The sequence below is a fragment of the Sciurus vulgaris genome (assembly GCF_902686455.1).
Source record: "Sciurus vulgaris genome assembly, chromosome: 8".
NCBI classification, from domain to species: Eukaryota; Metazoa; Chordata; class Mammalia; order Rodentia; family Sciuridae; genus Sciurus; species Sciurus vulgaris.
In genome coordinates this window covers 83,137,818-83,162,770 of record NC_136468.1, presented here as the reverse complement: position 1 = coordinate 83,162,770, position 24,953 = coordinate 83,137,818, and positions in this window count along the sequence as shown.

Here is a 24,953-nt window from a genome sequence, read left to right as displayed (position 1 = left end):
GGAGAACAGAATACTGTAGCTTCCCTGCCTGTTCTCTGCTGCTTAGTGATTAAGGAACAGTGGGAAAAGGCATGACGGTCTCAGACCTTAGACCTGGAAAGGTCTGGTCACACAGAAATAAGAACTAGCAAGTACCAAGGGCTTTACCATGCACCAGATGCTGACAGAAGAATGTCACAGTGTGTCATTTGCTTAATCCCTCCAAAAGTGGAGGAAAATGTGATATGATCCCAATTCGCAGATGAAGAAACTAAGGCATGGACAAAATTAAATAATTTGCCCAAACTCACCCTTGTAATAAATGGCAGAATTCAGATGCAAACAGGACATGTGGTTCCCAAGGTCTTCTCTTATCTGCCAAGCTCTCCTGCCCCAGCTGAAGAATTCAGATCCAATTGTTTGACAGAGAAACCACCAACACTGGTTTCGTGATGGACAAGGGAGAGTGCCTTGTGGGAAGAAGAAACATGACAACTGAACTCTCATGCTAAATCATCATTTGAAAGTAAATGAGATTACCAACTGGGCATCAGCAAGGATTATTAATGATTAATAAATTTATAGCACTTCAACTATTTTAAATATTTGATATTTGTTTATTTGTTTGTTTTTGAGACAAGGTCTCCCAAAATTGCTGAACTGACCCCATCCTCTCAATCCTCCTGAATAGCTGGGATTACAGGTGAGTACCACTTTTCCAGGAATGATTTAATTTCTAACAAAATGGCCTTTATTGTTTTATGAACCCTTATTAAGAAGGGTCTGTCTCTGTTTTTAACTTCATAAGGAATTTTAATAAGGTGTTTTCTCCTTAAAAATTGAGGTTAACCTAGGCAATTGAGTGAGACACTGTCTCAAAATAAAACAACAAGGGCTGGGGATGTAGCTCAGTGGTAAAGCAACCCTGGGTTCAATCCCTAGTACAAAAAAAAAAAAAAAAAAAAAAAAAACCAAAACAAAACCAAAAAACCCTCAAAAAACCAAACCCAAACAAACCAAAAAAGATGAATTAATTAGACTGTATCAACTTGTATGACCTGAATCCCTTCTTTGTGTACAGGGCTACCTCAGATAATGTGGGGGTGGGGGATTCTCCAAAGATGAGCGAGACCTGCCCTGCTTTCAAGCAGCATGTGGGGGAACTGGAGAGAAACATCAAGGTCTTGTCACAAGAAAAGTGACAAACCCAAGACTTACATGAGGAGTTCAGTGCAATCATTGAAGAGATGTCACGGGCAGCCGGTGATCACCAGCTCAGTGAATTCTACCATCAGTATCTGTGATAGGAGTTCAAGGCAAGGTGTGATTCCCTTCATAGTGGGTCTGTGAAGAGAAACTGTCAGGGGATGGAGTTTGAGAGGGATCTTGAAGGATGCTGAAAATGAATAGCTGTAGGGCTGCAGGGCGGGGGAAGGGGGTTCCAGACAGAAAGAAGAGTATGAGCGTAGGTGTGGAGGTGAGAATATTCTAGAAGTGCACGTTTTAGGGGGGACAGTAAGCAGGAAACTGACCATCCTTGACATTATTCCAGTGCCAGCCCCTCTCCTTTCAGAGCTGCTGTGCAAAACACCTGGTGAGCTGTCCCATTCTGGCCAATCTCTGCCTACCCACTTTCGTCCTGCCTGCCTTCCTGCTTCCAGGCTGGGAGTCCTTGGTCACATAAGCATGCACAGGATGAGCAGCCCTTCCTGCAGTTCCTGTGCTCTGCTGTTGTTTCTCCTGTGGATAACTTCAGATGTGTAATCCATCTACATGGGCTGTTGGGAATGTGTTTTATGAAAAGCCAGCAAATGTCATCATTTTCATCCCTGTCTCTGTCCTTGGAAATTCTCTGGAAAGTAAGTTCCTAACTGGGTATGTTGGGGCATACCTGTAATTCCAGTAACTGGGGTGACTGAGGCAGGAGGATTGCAAGTTTGAAGCCAGTCTTAGCAATTTAGTGAGTGAGACCCTCAGCAACTTCATGAGACCCTGTCTTAAAATAAAAATAAAAAAGACTAGGGATGTACTCAGTGGTAAATCATTCTGGCGCTCAATCCCCAGTCCAAAACCAAAACAATAACAAGAAAACAAAAGAGAACAAAACAAAATAAAAAGTTAAGTTCCTCCGATCATCCACTCTTCCTGCCGCTATGTCCCATACAGCTCTGGATTTTTTTTTTTTTTTTTTAAAGACAGAATGTCTCTGTGTTGCCCAGGCTGTTCTGGAACTCATGAACTCAGGCCATCCTCCTGCCTCAGCCTCCCAAGTAGCTAGGATGCTGGGCACACAGTCCTTGCCAGGGTTTCCTATCACTGACCTGAGCCCACTTGTCCACCTACAGCTCCCAGAGCATCTGCTGGTACGCACTGTGTGCCGGCAACCTCCAACATGCTCACAATGTTTGTTTATGCCTACTATGGATAAAATAGCAGTCAAGAATGACCAAACACTCTGCCCTCTAGTAGTTTATATCCTTGGAGAAGTTTGCTTGGGAAATATACCAAAGAAAATATATATATAATTTTTGTGAGTGATGGCGATGGCTATGGAAGGAAAGTGAACAAGAGATGTAGGACAGGGAGTCCCGTGGGGCTGGGCAGAAGTGGAGACCAGGAAGGTAATGCTGAGGTGACCATTGGTCTCAAGACAACGAAGTGGATGAGCAAGTGCAAAGGCCCTGAGATGGGGACAAGGTGTGTTAGGTGTGCAAACACCCATCGTGCTGGAGCAGGATGGGTGAGTAGTAGAGTGGCGAGTCAGGAAGGTGTGTGGGTTGGGTAGTGACAGCCATGGTGAAGATACTGAAGTTCCCGAGCGGGAGGTGGGAAGCCATGGGAGGCTTTGGTAGAGGAGTGTGTTACAATGTGAAATACATTTGCTCTTTTCCTTTGGTTTCTGTCACAGAGTTCCTAAAACCCTTGGAATTTCCTGAGTGACAGAAGTGCCTTTGTTATTTATAATGAGCTCCTTTGGATTGCTCCTGGGTTTATGCCAATGAGATGACTTAAAGTCCATGCCTCAGGATGGGGCCAGTCATCAGCAAGACCAACTGGTTAGAGGATTAGAGAGTTGGAATTTTCAGTGCCATCTACCAACCTAGGAAAGGTGTGTGGATTGGGGAGGGGGTTGCTAGACATTAAGCTCTATAAAATCTCTAGGGGCTTGTACTGCAGTTGAGTGGTCAAGGGCCTACCTAGTGTGTATGTGAGTTTCAGCCCCAGTACCACAAACAAAATAAAAGTAGCAGGAATTGAACTCAGGGATGCTTTATCACTGAGCTACATCCCCAGTCCCCCTTCTATTTTATTTTTAATTTTTAATTTTGAGAAAGGGTCTCTATGAGTTACTTAGGGTCTCACTTAGTTGCTGAGATTGGCCTTGAACTTGTGAACCTCCTGCCTCAGCCTCCAGAGTCACTGGAATTACAGGCATGTGCCACCGTGCCCATCTAAAAAGTACTCCTGAATAACAAGATTTGATGAGTTTCCAGGTTGCTGAATGCCTGAAGATGCAAAGGGCAGGAGTGTGCTCAGAAAGGGCGTGAACTCTCCCCAGTACCTTGCTTTGTCCATCTCCCTCATCCAGCTGTTCATCCTTAGTAACATCCTTTATAATAAAGCAGTAAATGTTACGTGTTTCCGTGAGTACTGTGATCTATCCCAGCAAATGAATTGAACTCAAGGAAGACTTATGGCTAATCAGTTAGTATAGGTGACAACTTATTACCTGTGATTGACATCTCAAGGATGGGCTGTCCTGTGGAACTAAGCCCTGAACCTCTGGGATATGACACTATCTCAAAGTAGATAGTTTCAGAATTGAATTGAATTACAGGTCACCCAGTTGGTGGCCCCTGGAATATTGCTGGCGAGTGGGGTAGAGAGAAAAAAGAAATGGTTTTTCCTTTACAAGAAGTAACATAAAGCTGGGTGTGGTGGCCCACACCTATAATCCCAGTGATTTGGGAGGTTGAAGCAGGAGGATGGCAAGTTTGAGGCCAGCCTCAGCAACTTAAGGTGACTGTCTCAAAATTGAAAAGGGCTGAGGATTTAGCTTAGCAGTAAAGTACTGCTGGGTTTAATCCTCAGGGGAAAAAAAAAAAAAGTAATAATAATAATAACAAAATAAATTAATCAAAATAAATGAACAATAACTCTACTGCTGTGTGGAAAACAGGTGTGGAAGCAGGGAGATGGTTTCAGAATCACCCTTTTGCCATCATCTTGCAGAAATCCTGCATCCTTACAGTTGTGCCACCTATCTGTAGCATGCACTTCACTTGACTGTCACCTTCTACCTGGTGTTGACCCCACCATTCACTGAAGGTGTGAGCCCTGTTTCCTCTCCTCCCCAAGATGTGCCATCTTCTCCCAAGATGGAATTTTTCTCTTCCCCCACAAGACTTGCCACCAACTGGGATTTGCGTATACTTGGACGCTCCCTTCCCTTTGCTGGCATCTCAATTCATTGATTTCCTCTCTCATAATTCTCTTCATATCTTTTTCCAAATGGACTACTCACTCCCATTGCTAAGTCAAGATCTTATCATTACCTGGAATTTGATCTACTTCCAAAATCACAAAATATCTTCCATTTTAAAATTCTTCTCTTCTAGGGCTGGGGATGGAGCTCAGTGGTAAGAGTACCAAACTAGCACATCCCCAGCACCACAGTAAATAACTAAATAAATACATAATCTCTAATCCCCTATCTCTGTTATTTTCTTATTTATTACTCCCAATTTAACTGTTCTCCAACTTTATGGAATATACCAGATCGTTTGCTATTCAGTAGAATAAGTCAACTCTTCTTACTCAATCCTTCTGTAGTCAACATGGCTATTTCAAATATTCTTGTCTTTTTGCTTTTTGTTTTTGTGGTTATGGGGATAGTACTCAGGGCCTCATGTCTGTGAAGCAAGGACTCTACCACTGAAACACATCTGCAGCCCTTTTTCAAACACTCTTCACTTCTTTTTGCTACCAAGGATTGAAACCCAGGGGTTCTTTACCTCTGAGCCACATCCCAGTCCTTTTTTTATATTTTATTTAGAGACAGGCTCTCACTGAGTTGCTTAGGTCCTTGTTAAGATGCTGAGGCTGACTTGAGCTTGTGATCCTCCTGCCTCAGCCTCCAGAGGTGCTGGGATTACAGGTGTGCGCCAATGTGTCCGGCATCACTCTTTACATTTTGCAGTTATATACCCTGTACTTGTCCCCTCACTGACTTTGAAAATGAAATTCATCAGTTTCTGTCACCCTATCCACCACACTCATCCTTCCTTCTTCCTTCTAATTACATAGCATGAGGCTAAGACCTTCACCTTGCTCACATTTTTAGCCTCTCTCATATCAGGCACCTTGCTCCACAGCTGACTCTGACTTCTTCCTTCAACATTTAGACTTGCTCACATCTCTTATCTTACAAAAACATGCACATAAACAACCCTGAAAGCTCTCCAAACAGCAGCCCTTCTGCCTCTTGCTTTATTTTTCTCTCCCTTTTCACAGCCAAGCTTATTGGAAAAAGTTTCCTTTGTGTTCACTTCCTCACCTCCTATTCGACTTTGCTCCCACTGAAACTGCTCTCCCCCAGCTTCCCTCTGGCAGCTCCATCTCTCTGCATTCAGCATTGCTGAAGAGGCCAAGACAGCACAGCTCATGCCTGGGACGCCCTTTTCTCCACAGTGGGGGACAAACTTCTGTGCATCAGGAACTCTCAGTGCCTCAGAAACCATTTCTAACATATTTCACCCTCCAAATCACAGGGTAGGATGTTTTCTGTGCCAGCATAGCATCTCATGCTTAATCCTTATTAACATTTATCATGATGTGTGGACGTTTCTTCTTTACTTGGAAGTCTCCACTCCTAGACCATAAGCTACTTGGATCAAGTTCTGTGTCACAATTCCTTGTACATGCCTGGAGTATTTGTGTGGTATTGCTCCTGTAAATTATAGCTATATTATTATATTATCAATAACAGTCTATAGACTTTGGGTTTTCATCTCTGAACATTCAGGACTAATTTAAAGTTTTCAAACAAAGGGGTGACTTAATCAAAAGGATACCTTTGTAATAATCTCATTGACTTCCTGGGTCTATTAGCTTCTCAGTCTGCTTTGGTGTTGCTATATATAACAAACTACCAGAGGTTGAGTAATTTATAAAGAAAATAAATTATTTCTCATAGTTCTGGAGGCAGGGAAGTCTGACATCAAGGTGCCGGTGCTGTGTCTGCTGAGAGCCTTCTTGCCCTATCATCCCAAGGCAGAAGGTGAGAGGACAAGAGCAAGAGAGCAAGAGGGGGCCAGACTCGCTGTGATAAAAACCCAATCTTGTGATGACTACTCCACTTCCTTACCGATGACACTAATCCATTCTGAGGGAAGAGCACTCACCTCTTGTTATACCCCACTTTCCAGTACTGTTACATTGGGGTTAAGTTTCCAATGTATGAAACTTGGGGGACATATTCAAACCAGAGCAGCACATCTATAAACCATCTAACTTCATTGGATTCTATGACACCCCATTATACTGTGCATAGAATTGTACTCACCCTCAAAGCGTCATTCTGTGTTCTAAAAGGGAGAATAGGGAGATGGGAAGTAGCAATGTTGGATGTTTTGGTTTGAAAAGAGTGTGGAACAACAGGTGAAAATGTCTCCTGGGCAGGAGAGTGGCTGGATCTGATGCTTAGGAGAGATGTGAGCTAGGGACGTATCCTTTTTGATTCATCAGAATAGACATGGTAGCGGGTGCTGTGATGCATGCCTGTAATCCCAGCAACTCGAGAGGCTGAGGCAGGATGACTTCAATTTATTGAGACCCTCAGCAACTTAGGGAGACCCTGTCTAAAAATAGAAAGGAAAAAGGACTGAGGACATAGCTCAGTGGTAAAGCCCCCCTGGCTTAAATCAGTAGCATACACACACATCAGAAGAAGAAGAAGAAAGAGGAGGAGAAGGAATTGGAGATGGAGGAGGAGGAGGAAGAGGAGGAAGAGGGGGAGAAAGAAAAGGAGAGAAGGAGAAGGAAGAGGAGAAGGAGGAGGAAGAAGAAGAAGAAGTAGAGGAGGATGAGGAGGAGGAGAGGAGGAGGAAGAGGAGGAGGAGGAGAGGAGGAGAGGAGAAGGAGGAGGAGGAAGAGGAGGAGAAAAGAGAAAAGAAAAGAAAAGGAAAGGAAAACAGGTTGTTGAAATGTGTGTGCTCACCAAGGGAGAGCGTGGAGAGAGAGGAGTGGAGGGATGGTGTGTGGAGCCCTTAAGGACACAGGCCTTTTGGAGGATGGACAGAGGAAGATGATTAGTCAGAGAAACGAAAGCAGGGAGGAAGGCTGAAGCAGGGGGAAGGAACCTAGGAAAGGCATATGGTAACATAGTTCACATCTTGACCTTCGTGCAAGCCCCCAGCCTGCCATTCTCCCTTCAGACCCTGGAGAGAAGGCTCAGGACTCTGCTGCAGGCATGGCACTCCACAAATGCATACAATCTAATTTCAGTTTATCACCACTGGGCAGGAAAAGTTTACTTTTGACCAATTCCTACCACATGAACCCTAGTAGTATCTGATGCTCCATTCTGTCAAACATTCAACTCTTCCTCTACTTTCTCTCTTTGTTTCTCTTTGTATAAACAGCTCTATTGACATGACTCATTTAACATATAATCACTCAATTCAATAGTTCTTGGTGTATTCAGAGCTATCAAGCCATTATAATGATCCATTTTTAAACATTTTCATGACACCAGAAAGAAACTCTGCAACCTTTAGCCATCACCCCATCCCTACACAACCACTCATTTCCTTTCTTCCTTCCTTCTTCCCTCCTTCCTTCCCTTCTTTCCTTCCTACCTTCCTTCCTTCCTTCCTTCCTTCCTCCCTTCCTTCTTTCCTTCCCTCCTTCCTTCCTTCCTTCCTCTCTTCCTTCTTTCCTTCCTCCTTCCTTCCTTCCTTCCTTCCTTCCTTCCTTCCTTCCTTCCTTCCTTCCTTCCTTCCTTCCTTTATTTCCTTCCTTCCTTCCTTCCTTCCTTTCTTCCTTTATTTCCTTCCTTCCTTCCTTTATTTCATCTTTTCTGATGCTGGGGAGATTGAATTCAGGGGTGCTTTACCTACACCCCCAGCATTTTTAAAATGTTCTTTTTTTAAAAAATAGTTTTTAGTTGTAGATGGACACAATACCTTTATTTATGTGGTGCTGAGGATGAAACCCAGTGCCTCACACTTGCTAGGCAAGCGCGCCACCACTGAGCTACAATCCCAGCCTCACCCCTAGCATTTTTAACTTTTTATTTTGAGACAGGGCCTCAATAAGTTACCCAGGCTGACCTTGAACTTGCCATCCTCCTGCCTCAGCCTTGTGAGTCACTGGGATTAGAGGAGTGCACCACTCTGCCTGACATGTCATTGCTATTATATGAAGAAATATATCTTAATAATGTTCCATTGTGTGGTCATAGCATGTATGTTGTCTATCCAGTTATCAGTTGACAGACATTTGAATTGTTTCCACCTTTTAGTTACTATGAATAATGATAGTACAAATATCTGTGTGCAAGTGTTTGTGTAGATATATATTTTATTACTCTTGGGTAGATACCAAGAGGTGGGATTGCTGAGTCATATTGAAATTCTGTTCAGTTGTTTGAAGAACTAACTACCAGTCTGTTTTCCAAGGTGGCTGCCTCATCTGAGAGTCCTAGCAGTGAAGAAGGGTTCCAGTTTCTCCACAATCTTGCCATCACCTGTTTTCTGTCTTTGACTTTAACATCCTAGGAGGTGTAAGTAGTGCTACGGGTTGAGTAAATCTCTAAAAGGTTCATGTATGGAAATTTAATCCCCAATTTGAGGTATTAAGAAGATGGAAACTTAATCTAACATTGATGTTTAGGTGTTGGGAGGTTATTAGGATTAAATAAAGTCATCAGGTTGGAGTTGCCATGATTGGAATACTGGTGGCTCTATAAGAAGAGAGAAACCAGAACCCCGGCACACATGGATTTGCCATCTGATGCTCTGTGCTGCCTTGGAATTCTGTCAGTAGGAAGGCCATTGCCAGAGGCAGGTCCTTAAACTTCCAGAACAATGAGCTAAATAAACCTTTTTTTTTTTTCAAAACAAGTTGTTCAGCCTCAGGAATTTTGTTATAGTAATACAAAACTTACTAATACAAGTGCTATCTCATTGTGTTTTTGATTTGCATACATCGTTGAGTGATATTGAGCATGTTTTCATGTGCTTCTTTGGCCATTTGTATATCTTTTTTTGGAAAAATGTCTTGAGACCCTTTGCCCAGTTTTTAATTGTCTTTTTATTATTTATCATAAAAGTTATTTACATATACCAGATATAAGTCTCTTATTAGTTAAATGATTTGCAAATATTTTCTCCTGTTCTGTGAGTTGATTTTTCATTTTCTTGATAATGCCTTTTGAAGCACAAGATATTTAAATTTTATCCAATTAAGCTCCTATTTACTTGGTTTCCTGTGCTTTGGCATATTTAAGAAATCATTGCTTATTCCAAGGTTATAAGGATTACTCCTATGTTTTCTTCTAAGAGTTATTTTACTTTTATTCATTTTGTTTGGGAGTTGGGAGCACCTGCTCTGAATTAAAAAGGATGAGGTCTGAGCCTTGACTTCTCATTGACTGATTGTCTGATCACATACAAATTGTAGTTATAACTTTTCTGAGCCTGTTTCTTCTTCTCTGAAGTGGAGTGAGTTAATAAAAACACCTACATCATAGTAATGTTGCAATGCTCCCATGAATTAGTGTTTGTCAAAGCTCTTAACTGACATCTGGCATGTGTAAATGCCCTATAAATGTTAGCTCCTACAAAGAACTAAGTCTAGTTTCCCAATATTTCTATATTTCTAGCTTCAATATTTGTTTTTAACTTTCACTTCTATGTCAAAGCAGGAGTATACTTCACTTTGTTATTTATTACAAATAATATGTAATTACAATTGCATTGTTTAATGTACATTCTATTATCTAAAACTGTGAAGAATATTTTCTAAGCCATAACTTCAGGTATGCTCCTGTATTTGTGTTAAGCAGGATGTTACATTATATTATTTTAGTATTACCATACTAAACACTAAGCTGTGTTTTTCATGCAATGTAATTATGGCAGTTTTACATTCCAATATATAAATCAGAATATATTACAAGTATTAATTTGGATAATAGCGACAGCCTATTTATATAAAATAGATGAAAAAGGGAAAACTCACCAAAACATTGTGTTTATATGTAATTATATAGTCCATTTATTTTTAGAATAAATGACCAGTCAAACAGTAAATCTACACTAAAGCTATGATAATTCTTCTGGAACAGGGTTGGGAGTTATCCAAAGCTTCTTGGGAGATATTCTGAATAATTTCTCCACTTTCTTCAGATAAATCAATACTGTGAACCGTCACCAGGGGGTTTCTAGAATCTGGCTGATAACGTTTCTCTTCCATTCTTCTCCTGACTTCTGGTTCTGGGATTCTTGAACATTAGTTGCGTCTAAATCACTTGGAGGGTTCGCTTCATCACAATGTTGAACTTTACCCCCAGAATTTCTACATCAGTGGTCTTAGGGTGGGTACGTAGGAATTTAAGTTCCTAATAAGTTCTCAGGCAAGGTTGTTGTGACTGGTTGGTGTGTATAATTTAAGTGTTGGTGAGGATATGGGGAAAAAGGTACACTCATACATTGCAGGTGGGAATGCAAATTGGTGCAACCATTATGGAAAGCAGTATGGCGCTTCCTCAGAAAACTTGGAATGGAACCACAATTTCACCCAGTTATCCCAGTTCTTGGTTTATACCCAAAGGACTTAAAATCAACATATTACAGTGACACAGCCTCATAGATATTCATAGCAGCTCAATTCATAATACCTAAACTGTGGAACCAACCTAGGTGCCCTTCAACAGATGAATGGATAAAAAAAAAACGTGAAGAAAATATTCTTTAAAGAAGAATGGAATTCTGGCATTTGCTGGCAAATAGATGGAGTTAGAGAATATCATGCTAAGAGAAATAAGCCAAACCCAAAAAACCAAAGGCCAAATGTTTTCTCTGAAATGCAGAAGCTAATCCATAATAAGGATGGGAAGATAGGGAAGAATGGAGTTACTTTATATTAGGTAGAGAGGAGAAAAGGGGAGGGAAAGGGTATGGGGGAAGGAATGATAGTAGAGCAAAACAGACATTATTACCTCATGTACATGTATGACTGCATGACCAATGTGATCCTGCAATATGTATAATCAGAAAAATGAAACATTATACTCTATGTTTGATGTATCAAAATGTATAAATGCATTTTACTGTCTTGTACAACAAATTAAAATTAAAAAATTAAAAAATTTTAAAAAAAATAACCACTGGTGTAGTGCATAGTTAATAAACATTAAGGACATCGGGTCTGCATTTTTAAGTCGACCAGCATACAGGGTATTCCACAGGTCTTCTAGACACCATCAGATACACTGAAGCTCCCTAGAGGAACTGTGCAACTTCCAAAGTCTCATGAGTTCTTTGAACTTTTAGATAAAGATGAGAATATCTGAAAAATTTGGGGGCTTGTACTTAAACTTCTAGGAAAGCTTAAGTTTTCTAGAGACTCTACTGACTCTTGAATACAAGCCATATGTTCTCCTACAATCTAATTACATACTCTGTCCAATAGATTTTGTTTTGCCTTTCTGTCTCCAATGGAGCAGACCCTGTATCTGGTGTGTAGCACCCTTCTAGAAATTGATTCCCTTGTAATAACAGGTTCGTTTTATGTACTCCTACATATACAGTCATTTTAATGAGTTTTGTGATAATTATAATTTGCTTTCTGGTCCCTCTCAGAATATTTTTGTCTGACTAGCAAGTTTTCCTTCCTTTCCTCTTCTACAATTTTTGGTTTTATTTTTCCTGCCAACGAGGGTAGGCATGTGACTAAGACTTGGCAGTTTCCTTGATCTTACTTTGGAGCTGGAGTACAATCCACCCCAAGTCAAAATCTGTAGGGCAAGTTCCTCTTTAAATGGGTTCACAATGCTAGAAAGATATAACTCTGAGGCCACTGTAAACCATTATCTCTATAAGAAAGACTATCTTTTTATCATGATGTCAATATTCCTAGAGCTAAGAAAAGAGAAGTTGCTGACATTGTTTGAACCTAGATTAAATCATGTCTGATAACAACAATACCCTGTTGTCCTTCTGAATTACTTGAGCCAATAAATTCCTGCTTTACGTAAGCTGGTTCAATTTGGGTCACTGCCATGCTTTATAGTTTGCAAACTTAATAGGCTACAGAATAGCATAGACCTAACATTCTCATACACTGAGAAACCAAAAAAACTTGTGTGACTTGTTTTATTGCCATATTCACTTTATTGTGGTCATCTGGAACCAAACGTGGCATCTCCCAGGTATACCTGTACTTGGTTTGTCAGTCTTTTTAACTTAGCCATTCTAATAGTGTATAGTGATATATCATGGTAGTTTTAATTTGCACTTCCTTGTTGACTAATTAGGTTAAGCAGCTTTTCATATGCTTATTGTTTGTTCCCTTTCTTTCTTTCTTTCTTTCTTTCTTTCTTTCTTTCTTTCTTTCTTTCTTTCTCTTTCTTTCTTTTTTTCTTTTTTTTTCTAGTACTGAGGATTGAAGTCACTAGACTTCATTCTCAGCTTTTTTAATGTTTTATTTTGAGATAGAGTCTTGCTAAATTGCCCAGGCTGACCTCCAACTTGCCATCCTTCTAGTAGCTGGGATAATAGGTGTGCTATACCATGCCAGGCAGAAAAGATAATTTAAATACTATATACAGAAAATCCCAATTTGTGATGACTCAACTGACAATTTTTGACTTTATGATGGTGTGAAAGTGATACTCTTTCAGTAGAAAACTACTTGGAATTTTAAAATTGGATCTTTCCCAGGAGGGCTAGCAATATGCCCTCTGATCCTTTCTCGAAATGCTGGGCACTGGCGGTGAGCTGCAGCTCCCAGTCAGCCAGTGGATCATGAGGGTGACAACTGACACTGCAGTGTGCTGTGTTGCTGAGCTATGATGTTTGGCGGGTTAGGCATACTAAATGTATTTCCAGGTTAGGATATCTTCAACTCATGTCAGCTTTATCTGGATGTAGCCTCACAGTTATCAAGGCATAGCTGTAGATTCCATATCACATCACTCATTTAAAATACACCAACATTTCCTTCAGTAGTCAAAAATTTTACATTGTTTCTTTTTCTCTTTGAGCTCATATTTTCATTCTATTTCCACCATAGAATAGCCTATGGGAAATGTATTGTCATTGAAATAACTATTGGCATTTCATTGCCCAAAATACCCCATTGTAGGGGCTGGGGTTGTGGCCCAGTGGTAGAGTGCTTGTCCCACATGCGTGGGGCACTGGATTTGATCCTTAACACTTAAATAAAGGTATTGAGTCCATCTACAACTACAAAAAAAAAAAAAAAAAAAAAAAAAAAATTTAGCAGAGAGAGACTGGGACCGGGTGAATCTCAAACAGCTACCCAGAAAATCTGGTGTAAAGCATTATGCAGATCTCACAAAATGGCTCTTTAGTTAGGGATCCCACTGTAGGCTTCCAGGTTTGTTTGTTTAACATTTTCTTTTCTTTTCTTTTTTGTACCAGGGATTGAACCCATGGTCACTTAACAACTGAGCCATATTCCGAACCGCTGACCTTTTTAAATTTTTTTTATTTTGAGACAGGGTCTTGCTAAGTTGCTTACAGCCTCACTAAGTTACTGATGATGGCTTTGAAGTTGTGCTCCTCCTGCCTCAGCCTCCTGAGTTGCTGGGATTACAGGCATGTACCACTGAACCTGGCTTGTTTAAAATTTTCATTGCAATAAAATATATATAATACAACATTTGACACATTAGCCATGTTAAGTGTACAGTTCAGTGGCCTTGATTTTGTTTACACTGTTGTGTAGATGTCACCCCTATCCATTTCCAGAACTTCATCATCTTCAACTTCCCTCTATTCATTCAACAACAACTTCCCATTCCCTTTTCCCCTACTCCTGGTAATCTTTATTCTACCTCCTTTTTCTGAATTTTGCCTGTTCTAGGTACTTCATACATGTGGAGTAATACAGTGTCTGTGCTTTTGTATCTGGTGTGATTCACTTAACACCATGCCCTCACGGTTCATCCATGTTGAAGTATATGTCAGAACCTCATACCTTTTAAAGGCTGAATAGTTAAAAAAAAAAAAAAAATCTAATAGTATAAATTTACAGAGATTATTTAAATTTTCACTGGTTAATATTGCTATTTCTTTCCACCCAGATTTCTGAGTGCCCCTTTGCATTGGGCATTGTGGGAGTGACTGTGGGCATTTTTTTTTTTTTTTTTTTGGAACCAGCTAAAGGGTAGTTGAATGGAGAACAAGTCTAGTGTGTCCTTAGAGTTATATATTTATGAGGTTGACATTCACTTCTGCAGTTAGCTATTAGCAGCTGGCCATCTTGTAGGGATGACACCTACACCACTCTGTCCACTCAGCTGGAGTCCTGAGACTTAAATGTGGCACAAGAAGTTGAAGGATGATATGAATGCAGTCACTGGTGCCACAAGCTTGGAGGTGGCAGAGAAGACGCTGAGCTGAAGTTAATGGAGACGGAAGCTGGTGTGGAAAACTGTCAGAAAAAAGGTTTGTTTTTTATAAACACCTGGTCAAAATAGAAGTTCTCACCTATAAGGAATATTATTGATAGTGCAGCATGCAAAATTATAACTGCACCATAAAGTTTTTCTGACTCTTTGAATGAAGTATACCAAATAGAATTTCTTTGCTAGTCATAAATCTCAAGCAATATTATAAGCAGTTTTTTATGTCTGAATCATGTCACATTTTATGCATCCAAACTATCATAATCCTATTGTTTTCATCAGATTTTCCACTGCTGTGACTAAAAGACCTGATAAGAACAATTTTAGAGGAGAAAAAGTTTATTTTGGGGGCTCACAGTTTCAGAGGTCTCAGTTCATGGAAGGTTGGTTCCATATCTTGGGGTCTGAGGTGAGGCAGAACATCATGGCAGAAGAGTGGAGGGAAGTGACTCAGGATGTCATACTAGGAGAGAGAGAGAGAGAGAGGGAGAGAGAGAGAGAGAGAGAGAGAGAGAGAGAGAGAGAGAGAGAGAGAGGGAGAGAGAGAGAGAGAGAGGTTGAGAGCAAGAGTGCCTCCCCTACCTCACCATGCACAAAATGTATGCCCCAAATGACCTACCTCCTCCAGCCACAGCCTACCTGCCTTCAGGTACCACTCAGTCCCCATTAGGGGATTAATGAACTTGTTAGGTTAAGATTCTCAAAATCCAATCACTTCATCTCTAAACCTTCTTGCATTACCTCACACATGAGCTTTTGGGGGACACATTACATCCAAACCCTAACATTTATTCTTTCTGTAAAAATAATATACTATTGTGAACTGAGCTGCTATAATCATTGATGTGGCTGTATCTCTGTAGTATGCTGATTTTAAGTCCTTTGGGTATAAACCGAGGAGTGATATAGCTGGATCAAATGGTCGGTCCATTCCAGGTTTTTCTGAGGAATCTTCACACTACTTTCCATAGTGATTGCACCAATTTGCAGTTCCACTAGCAATGAATGAGTGTATATTTCCCCCCTCATCCTCACCAACATTTATTGTTGTTTATATTCTTGATAATTGCCATTCTGATTGGAGTGAGATGAAGTCTTAGTTTTGATTTGCATTTCTTTAATTGCTAAAGATGTTAAACTTTTTTTATATATTTGTTGATTGATTGTCTTCTTTTTCTGTGAAGTGTCTGTTCAGTTCCCTAGCCCATTTGTTGATTGGGTTATTTGTGTTTTTTTTTTTTTTTTGGGGGGGGGTTAAATTTTTGGAGTTCTTTATATATCCTGGAGATTAATGCTCTATCTTAGGTGCATATAGTAAAGATTTTCGCCCTGTAGGCTCTCTCGTCACATTATTGATTATTTCCTTTGCTGAGAAGAAGCTTTTTAGTTTGAATCTGTCCCATTTATTGATTCTTGATTTTAGTTCTTGTGCTTTAGGGATCTTGTTAAGGAAGTTAGATCCTAAGCCAACATGGTGAAGATTTGGGCCCACTTTTTTTTTTTTTTTCTATTAGGCACAGGGCCTCTAGTCTAGTGCCTAAGTCTTTGATCCACTTTGAGTTGAGTTTCGTGCAGGGTGAGAGATAGGGAACCAACCTAGATGCGTTTCAATAGATGAATGAATAAAAAAGATGTGGTATATATATGCATATACATATATATGTATGATGGAATATTACTCAACCTTGAAGAAGAATGAAATAATGGCATTTGCTGGTAAATGGATGGAGATGGAGAATATTATGCTAAGTGAAATAAGCCAATCTCAAAAAACAAAAGCTGAATGTTTTCTCTGATATGTGGATGCTAATTCACAATGGGTTGAGGGGCTAGGGAAGAATAGAATTACTTTAAATTAGGTAGAGGTGAGTGAAGGGAGGGAAGGGGGAAGGGGGATGGAAAGAATAGCAGAATAATCAGACATTATTACCCTATGTACATATGTAACTATACAACCGGTGGGATTCTACATCGTGTATAGCCAGAAAAATGAGAAATTATACTCCATTACATATAATGTACCAAGTGCATTCTACCATCATGTATAACTAATTAAAACAAATAGAAAAAATTAAAAAATACTAAAATTATATGACAAGGCTATGAAGGTATGCAGGCAAAATGGGTTAAAAAGGATAGTAGAGTTATATCAGACACTTAATTAAAATGATACTCCTGGACTTAGGAAATTTGTGCTAGCATTATAAAATTTGTAAGTTTTTATAATTTCTTTTTTAAATTTTGAATAATTATTCACGTTCATATTTAGACTTTCTTCTTTCTTCTAGAGCCCTCCTGCAAGCCCCATGGAACCTGTGCACTCTTTCTTTGCTTTGAATCTGTGGGCCTCTGCCTCCGTGGTGTAAAGGAGGCTCTTGTCCCGTCAAAGCACACCGAAACAGACTGTTCTCATGCTAAAATTTTTTTATTAAAGGAAATTTGATTAAATCAAGGAATAAAGAATCCCAGAGCCTTGATAAGGGATGTTTCCAGATATCATGAGTTTTCCCTCCCAGTTTCTAATTTTGACAAATTTGAAATGTATGGGGAAGTTAAAGTATAGCACAAAGAAGTGCCTTTTATCTCCGTCTGGATTTACCAACTGTCAACAGTTTTATTTTATTACATTTGCCTTTTCATTTTGTAAATAATACAATAATGATCATGATAGTAAGTGTATAGTAGTATTACTGCTGAAGCATTTGGGAGTAAGTTGCTGATCCTTTATCCCTACGTACTTCAGAATCTATTCCCTAAGAACAAGACTTCTCTTATGTGACCAGATCCCTCTCCAAGGAAGGGCTCGTAACACAGCTGTGGAGTGTACTCAGCTCCCAGTTGTGAGCTCATTTAGGTAGGCCAACCTTGGTCTCAGGGAGCTCCCCTTCAATCTTCCCTCAGGTAACTGACCAGGTGACGGCAAAAGACGCCTTTATGTGATGCGATTTGGGATAACTAATGAACAGTAGTCACTTCCATCCCGAATTCAAGTCTATCCTTTTCTAAATCTTCAGACTAGTGTTTTGTTTTCCCTTCTTTCCTTCCTCCCTTCCTTCCTTCCTTCCTTCTTTTTTGTACTGGGGATTGAACCCAAGAATGCTCTACCACTGAGCTACATCCTCAAAGTCCTTTTTTAAATACTTTTTAAAAAATTAATTAATTTATTATTTTTTTTAATGTGTATAACCTGATACACATAAAGTGGCTGAGTGTATAACCCAGAGATTCACACGTGCTAGGCAAGCACTCTACCACTGAGCCATGACCCCAGCCCCCACAGTCCTTTTTTATTTTTTATTTTATACAAAGGCTTGCTAAATTCCTGAGGCTGGTCTTGAACTTGCAATCCTCCTGCCTCAGCCTTCTGAGTTGATATGATTACAGGCATGTGCCACTATGTCTGGCCAAACTAGTTTTTTTTTTTTTTTTTTTAAGGAGACATGTGAAGCCCAATTCAAGGTATTTAAAAAATTAGGTATATATATCCACATGCAAAAAAAAAAAAAAATGAATCTAGACATAGGCCTTAATAACTTTCAGATAAATTAACTCAAAATAGATTATACACCTAAATGAAAAATGCAAAACTGTAAAACTCCTAGAAGATTATATGAGACAATCTAGGTGAACATAGGTATGGCAATGACCTTTTAGAAACAGTGAGGCATGACGTATGAAAGAGATAATAGACTACATTAAAACTAGAAATTTTCTGTGAAAGACACTGTCAAGGAGATGAGAAGACAAGCCACAGATTGAGAAAAAATATTTGCAAAAGACATGACCGCTATAGGAAGAAACTATATAGAAGATAAATAATCAAATGAAAAGATTCTTAACATCACATGACATTAAGGAATTGCAAATTAAAACAAAAAAGGAGATACTACACCAATATACTTTTTAGGATGATCAAAATCCAAAACACTGACACCACCAAATGCTCGTGAGGATTGTGGAGCCACAGGAGTGCTCGTTCATTGGTAGTGGGAATGCAAAATGTGCAACCATGTTGGAAGACAATTCCTTACAAAACTAAAAACCTTTACCGTATGATCCAATAATCCCCCTTGATATTTACCTAAGTGCATTATGATCGCATAAAATCCCATGCATGAGGGCTGGGGTTGTGGTTCAGCAGTAGAGGACTTGCCTAGCATGTGTGAGGCACTGGGTTTGAGCCTCAGCACCACATTAAAATGAATAAATAATAGAAAGGTATTGTGTCCATCTACAACTAAAAAAAAAAAATTTTTTTTTGAAAAAATCCTGTGCTTGAATGTTTATAGCAGCTTTATTCATAATTGTCCCAATTCAGAAGCAACCAAGGTATCCCTCAATAGTGGGATGGATAAATGGTGGTACATTCTGACAATGAAATATTATTCAGTACTAAAACTGAATGAGCTATCAAGCCATGAACAGACATGAAGGAGTCTTAAAAACATATTATTAAGTGAAAGAAGTCAATCTGAAAAGGTAAACTGTATGATTCCAACTACCTGACATTCTGGAAAAGATGAAACCATGGGAACAATAAAAGAAATCAGCAATTGCCAGGGACTGGGGAGAGGGAGGAATGAAGAGGTAGAGCAAAAAGGATTTTTAGGGCAGTGAAAAATCCATTCCACATGATACCATAATGGTGGATACTGTAATGCTGTCATTATGTAGTTGTCAATAATACCTATAGAAGGTACAATGCCAAGAACAACTTCTAATATAAACTATAGGCTTTAGGTGATGGTGTGACAATGTAGGTCCATCAGTTCTATCAAATATATCTCTCTGGCAGGGATTCTGATAGTGGGGAGGCTGTGCATGCGTGGGGGCAGGAGCTATATGGGATACAGCCAGACATTCTGCTCAATTTTTCTATGAACCTAAATTGCTCAAAAAAAAAAGTCCATTTGGAACTTATCACAGTCTTAAACTAATAAAAACAAAATTATTTATAAACTTTTGTAACTTATCATTAGCTTTATGACCCTTATTTTTGTTATTTAGTCAAGTTGTTTCAAATTCATAAGAATAGCCTGGTTTCCATGGCTCCATCAAGATGTGTCTGAGTTGTAAGCCAGGTGCCACGAGCAGGCAGTTTCTTTCCTTCCTCTTTATGTCTTCTGGTTTATAAAAAGCTGACTTATAATTACGAGTTGATGAGAATGGCAGTAAGTGTTGTTAGCTCTCTCAGGTGGTCCTGGACATTCGGGTCAAACTTGGATTCAGAAATGATGGAGCATTTCTCATCATAATTACTTTTACCATTTTCTCATTACCAGAAAGTCAATTCCAATTTGGGGAATAATCACAGTATAGTTCCCAATATACCTCTTAGGGATGCTTTGGTCTCTGAAACATGTATTGTTATGTTTTAGTAGTAGCCTTTGAATATGGTTTTAAAATAATGATCCCCTAAATATATTGTTTATCCTCTGTACCTGGGGGAAAATTCCCAACATGTTAGAAAAGAATCACCTGTGGGGCTGAAACCATAAAACCACAACTTGGTTTTTCTAGAACTAAGTGAAAAATCTTATCTTTAACGTTAAAATTAAAATATTTTAGAACTGAAGTCAAAATATTGAATGCATTTCAGAGATCTACCACTCAAACAATACCTTAAAATAACAGACGTGCTTTCCTGGCTAAGCCATGTCATGAGGAAATGTTATGTCATTTCCTTCCAGAAGTCATCGTTCTTGAATGAGAAAAGCAGAACCTTGAGCTTGCTGCCCATTTCTTTGCCAAGCATGCCCAGAAGAGGCTAAACTTTAATCTCATTCACAATTTTCATAGCGTACTGTAACTCCGAATTAAAATTTGGAGATACATTTTCCCCTTCCAGATATTCTGTATGGAGAGAGCAGGCTGGAGATCAGTACTGGAGCAAAACTCCCATTTAGTAACGTATCCTCTCCTGAGGTGATCATCTTGAGGTGCGATCAGTACGGAGCCCATCAAACACTTTATTGTTCACATCATGGTTCAGAAAGAAATTTCAACTAAATACACAAACAAAATATCTTCTCCAAGAGCATTAAATAATTCTGCTTTGCAATAACCATTTTACCTTCTCTCATCTGGAAAAAGATGAACTTGACAAACACACCAGGAAAAGATAGAAGAATAAGACTTGGAATATTCCCTACCAAGAGACCATTTATGTCAGTTATAATAGGATGGAATAAATGTATGTATTCTTCAGGCTTTATATCTTTTGCTACGAGAAAATTTGTAAACCAATTTGCTCTGTTATATTTCTATTAAAAATGTAAGGAACCTATATCTCAGTGCCCCAAGCGTGAAGGTAAAAGTTGTGATTGGTTATCATCATTGTCAGTCAAGTCAGGTATAAAAGAGGAAGTAAGGTCACTAAATCCAAGGGAAGAAGACCTAAATGAGTTTGTGAGGCCCTGACTCAGACAATTTTCTCTCCCTTCCTTCCTTGCTTCTTTCCTTCCTTCCTTGGTTCCTTCCTCCCACTCTCCCTCCCCTCCCCTTCCCCTTCCTTCCTTCCTTCCTTCCTTCCTTCCCTCCTTCCTTCCTTCCTCTTTCTGTCTTCTCCTCCTAAGAGAGAACAACTCTACTGACAGGGGCACTAACAATTCATCCAAAGAGACTTTGATATATTAAGAACTATGTTTGGTCTTTCCCCCTGCCATCAACTCCTAAAATTCTTGGAATTTCCTGAGTGGTAGGAGTCTTTTGGTGTACATTGAGACCCTTTTGATCACAGCAGAGTTTATGTTAATAGAATGATTTAGGGAGTTGTCCCTTGATAGCCTCAGGGTGGGGTTGGTCCTCACAAAGACCAAGTGATCAGAAGGTTGGATCTTTCATCCCCACCCCCCAATTTCTGATAAATGGAGAGGTGAGGGCTCGGTGAAAGATTACGCACTATTCAAGTCTTGAACTATGAGATTTGTAATTTCTGGACTGGGGAATGTACCCCCACCTGCTGGCAGATGAGCATACCCCACCTTGAAGAGGACAGAAGTTCCCTGCTGGGGACCCTTCCCAACCTTGCCCTCTTACCTCTCCATCTGGCTAGTCATTTGTGTCTTTTATAATAAACTCATAAACATGAGGAACTTGGCTTCCCGAATTTTTTGTGTGAGTCATTCTAACAAATCATTGAATATGAGGAGGCAACTGGTGAATCCCCAATTTATATAGCCAGTCATCAGGAAGAATGGCATGGAGAGTGCTGTGGGTGATCTCCTCCTTGCTGCTGACCTCTGGGGTGGAGGCAGTGTGGTGGGTCTGAGATCGTCAGCCTGTGGCATCCGACACTAACCGATGGGATAATCTGGGTCAGAACTGAATCGAGTTGTTGGACACCTAGTTGGTGTGGTCATACGCCAAGAGAATTCCTTGGTATAGAAAAAACAAACACATTTGGTGCCAGAAGCATTGTGTGAATACAGAAACAGAGTTTTCCTTTAGACACCATAACAGACAGTTGAGAAACCAGGGTGGATGTTATCTGATAATTTGAAATTATATTGAGGGAGAACCAAAGAGCACTTTGAAAAACCCTTCTGACAAGGTCTGTTAAGCTCTGAACCTTACATTTAGCCATTTATTTATTAGGACTGGCAAGGAGAAGACTGACTAGACTAACCTTGGGTCAGAAGGTCTCCTAGAGAGAATACTAAGACTTTCAATGATCAACAACAAGAAAACATCATAAAGCACTTTTTCTTCATACGTACATCAGACACCGCCAAGAAATGATTCACACTGTACAGTTTCAAAGCAAAGTATCTGCTAGTAGGCAGGTTGACACACATTTGTAGTCCAATATCATTGGCTTACAGTCAACTTCTGTTACAACTGGCTACAGTCCATGCTTGATTAATTGTTATGTATTTTGAATACATTTGGAATATAGAACTGGTCACTTGACCAATTCTCCAAAGGTCAGTGACAGTTCTTCATCATGTAAGCTATTTGTTTCAGCCAATATCCAGTGGTATTCTTGGTGAAAAGATGTTTGTCAAAGCTTGTTTTGTTTTGTGGGCAAGTAAAATACATACTATAATTTTTTTGTGGTTGGTTTCACTAGCTTCTTAGCAACAGTGTGACTTTTGCCTGTTTTTGCTTGAAGTATGAAATGTTGAAGGATGTCTCTATTGTTTGGGTTTAAGTGGTTCATTTATACTGAAAAAGAATACGTTAGCTTGTTCTAGAAAAACTAGCTGGTTTACTCCAAGGAAATTGTTTTCCAGGAAAATGGAGCAAAAGCATAAATTTCATTCACTACTTGATTAAGTTTCACTATTTGGCAGAGGATTGGGTGAATGGACCCCCAAGTAAAATGCAATGTTCAGGTATTTCTAATGGAGTTCCTTGTATAAAACCTCTCCACTATAGATTTTACTGGAGGGCTCTGTTATTTTTCTTTCTTTATTAAATTATTCTGTGTTGTAGTGTTTGTTGCCATCTTACTTTTACACAAGGGGCTGAGAGTGTAGCTCAGTGGTAGAGTGTGTGCTTAGTATTCTTGGAGCTCTGTGTTCAATCTTCAGCACAAAAACAAAACAAAACAAAACAAAGCTACCCCACAACACAAAACAAACAAAAAAACAAAAAATCACTGATCCAATGTTGGGCGTGGTGGTGCACACCTGTCCTACCACACTCAGTCCCAGAGACTTGGGAGGCTGAGGCAGGAGGATCCCAAGTTGGCGGCTAGTCTTAGCAACTTAATGAGGACCACACAACTTATAAGACCCTGTCTCAAAAAATAAAAAAGACTGAGGATGTAGCTCAGTGGTAGAGAGCCCCTGGTTTCAATTCCTGGTGCCAAAATAAAAAATAAAAATCTCATTGATGGTTTCTAATTTCACCCATGAGTCTTAATTCCCAAATATCTATCTCAGCCATTCCTTTGATTCCAGGCAAACTATATTTTTATACATCTTTTCTTTTGGATGTTGTTAGTCAAAAATCTCAATATACTGTAAAGATGCTCACTCAGTTTGTGGAAACTATTCAGAAAGGTTGTGAATCATTAAAAATTCTTGTTTTCTTCATGTTTCATTTTCAATTAACCATCAACCTTGTCAATTGTATCTTCTAAATATATTAGACCTGATCTCTTATCCCCGTCCAACTGCAAGACTGTGTAACTCCCTGTCTGTTTCACTGCAATCTCTTTTGTAGTGCTCTGTCCTTTTATATTCCATTTTGATTTCAAAGTGATCTTTTAAAACTGCAAATTTTTGATGTCTTAGCTAAAATGTTATCCACACTATTTTGGGGGGTAGAATCTGAAGATTGTAGTATCACATGCAAATTTCTTCGTGATCTGACTTTGACCCACTTCTGTCGCTTCCTCAGAACTAACATACGGAACTTTTGACATCTATGTAACTACATCTTGGTATTCTGTGCTGTTTTTTGCACATAGTATTCATTCCCTCCACCACTCTCTGTGTTTCTCCCAAGTCAGCTCAGCTTTGACTGAATCTATTCTACAAGACAAGAAGACACCTACAAATAGCCTTCCCAAAGGACCAGTATTCCCACCATTTTCGAGGTAGATGTTCTCCTTACAACTCAGTAATTCTCTACATTACTCCATCACTATCTGCTGTAGTAGCTAAGCACTCCCTACTCAGTCTTGCTTTCTTTTATTTCTTGATTTTGTTTCTCGAATTAATTATGTTTAAAGTTTATAAGAGAAATAAGTTGATTCATATTTTTTTCTGTCTGAAGTATTTTGGTATTCAATAACTTTTCTGAGAAAAGGTTGAATAAGAGGACTTAAAATATTTTCTTCTAAACCCAGGAATCACATACCTAGTGTTTTTGTCTTTGTTAAAATATTTAAAGATTTTGATTTCTTTTTCTTTCTTTTTTTGTGGGGGAGAGGACTGGGGATTGAACCCAGGGGTCCTTAACCATTGAGTCATATCCCCAGCCCTTTTGAAATATATATATTTTTAAAGACAGGGTCTCTCTGAGTTACTTAAGATCTATGTTGCTGAGCTTGGCTTTGAACTTGAGATCCTCCTGCCTCAGCCTCCTGAACTGCACCCAGATAAGATTTTGATTTCTTAAAAGGTAATTAAACAAAGAGGCTTCTCAAGGTCAGGAGCTGAAGAAAGGGTGATATAGTGAGGACTTTAAAAGAGACCTTTTCTTTTAGGTGCTTTGGGGAAAGCTCTGCCAGGGAAGTTTCATCAGAGTTACAAGACAGAAGCTAGAGTAAAGAAATTGTCAGGAAGAAGACAATTTACATGGATCCAGCAAGGGAGGGCCATGTTTCTGAGTCCAGAAGTGATGAAAAAACAGAAATGGGAGA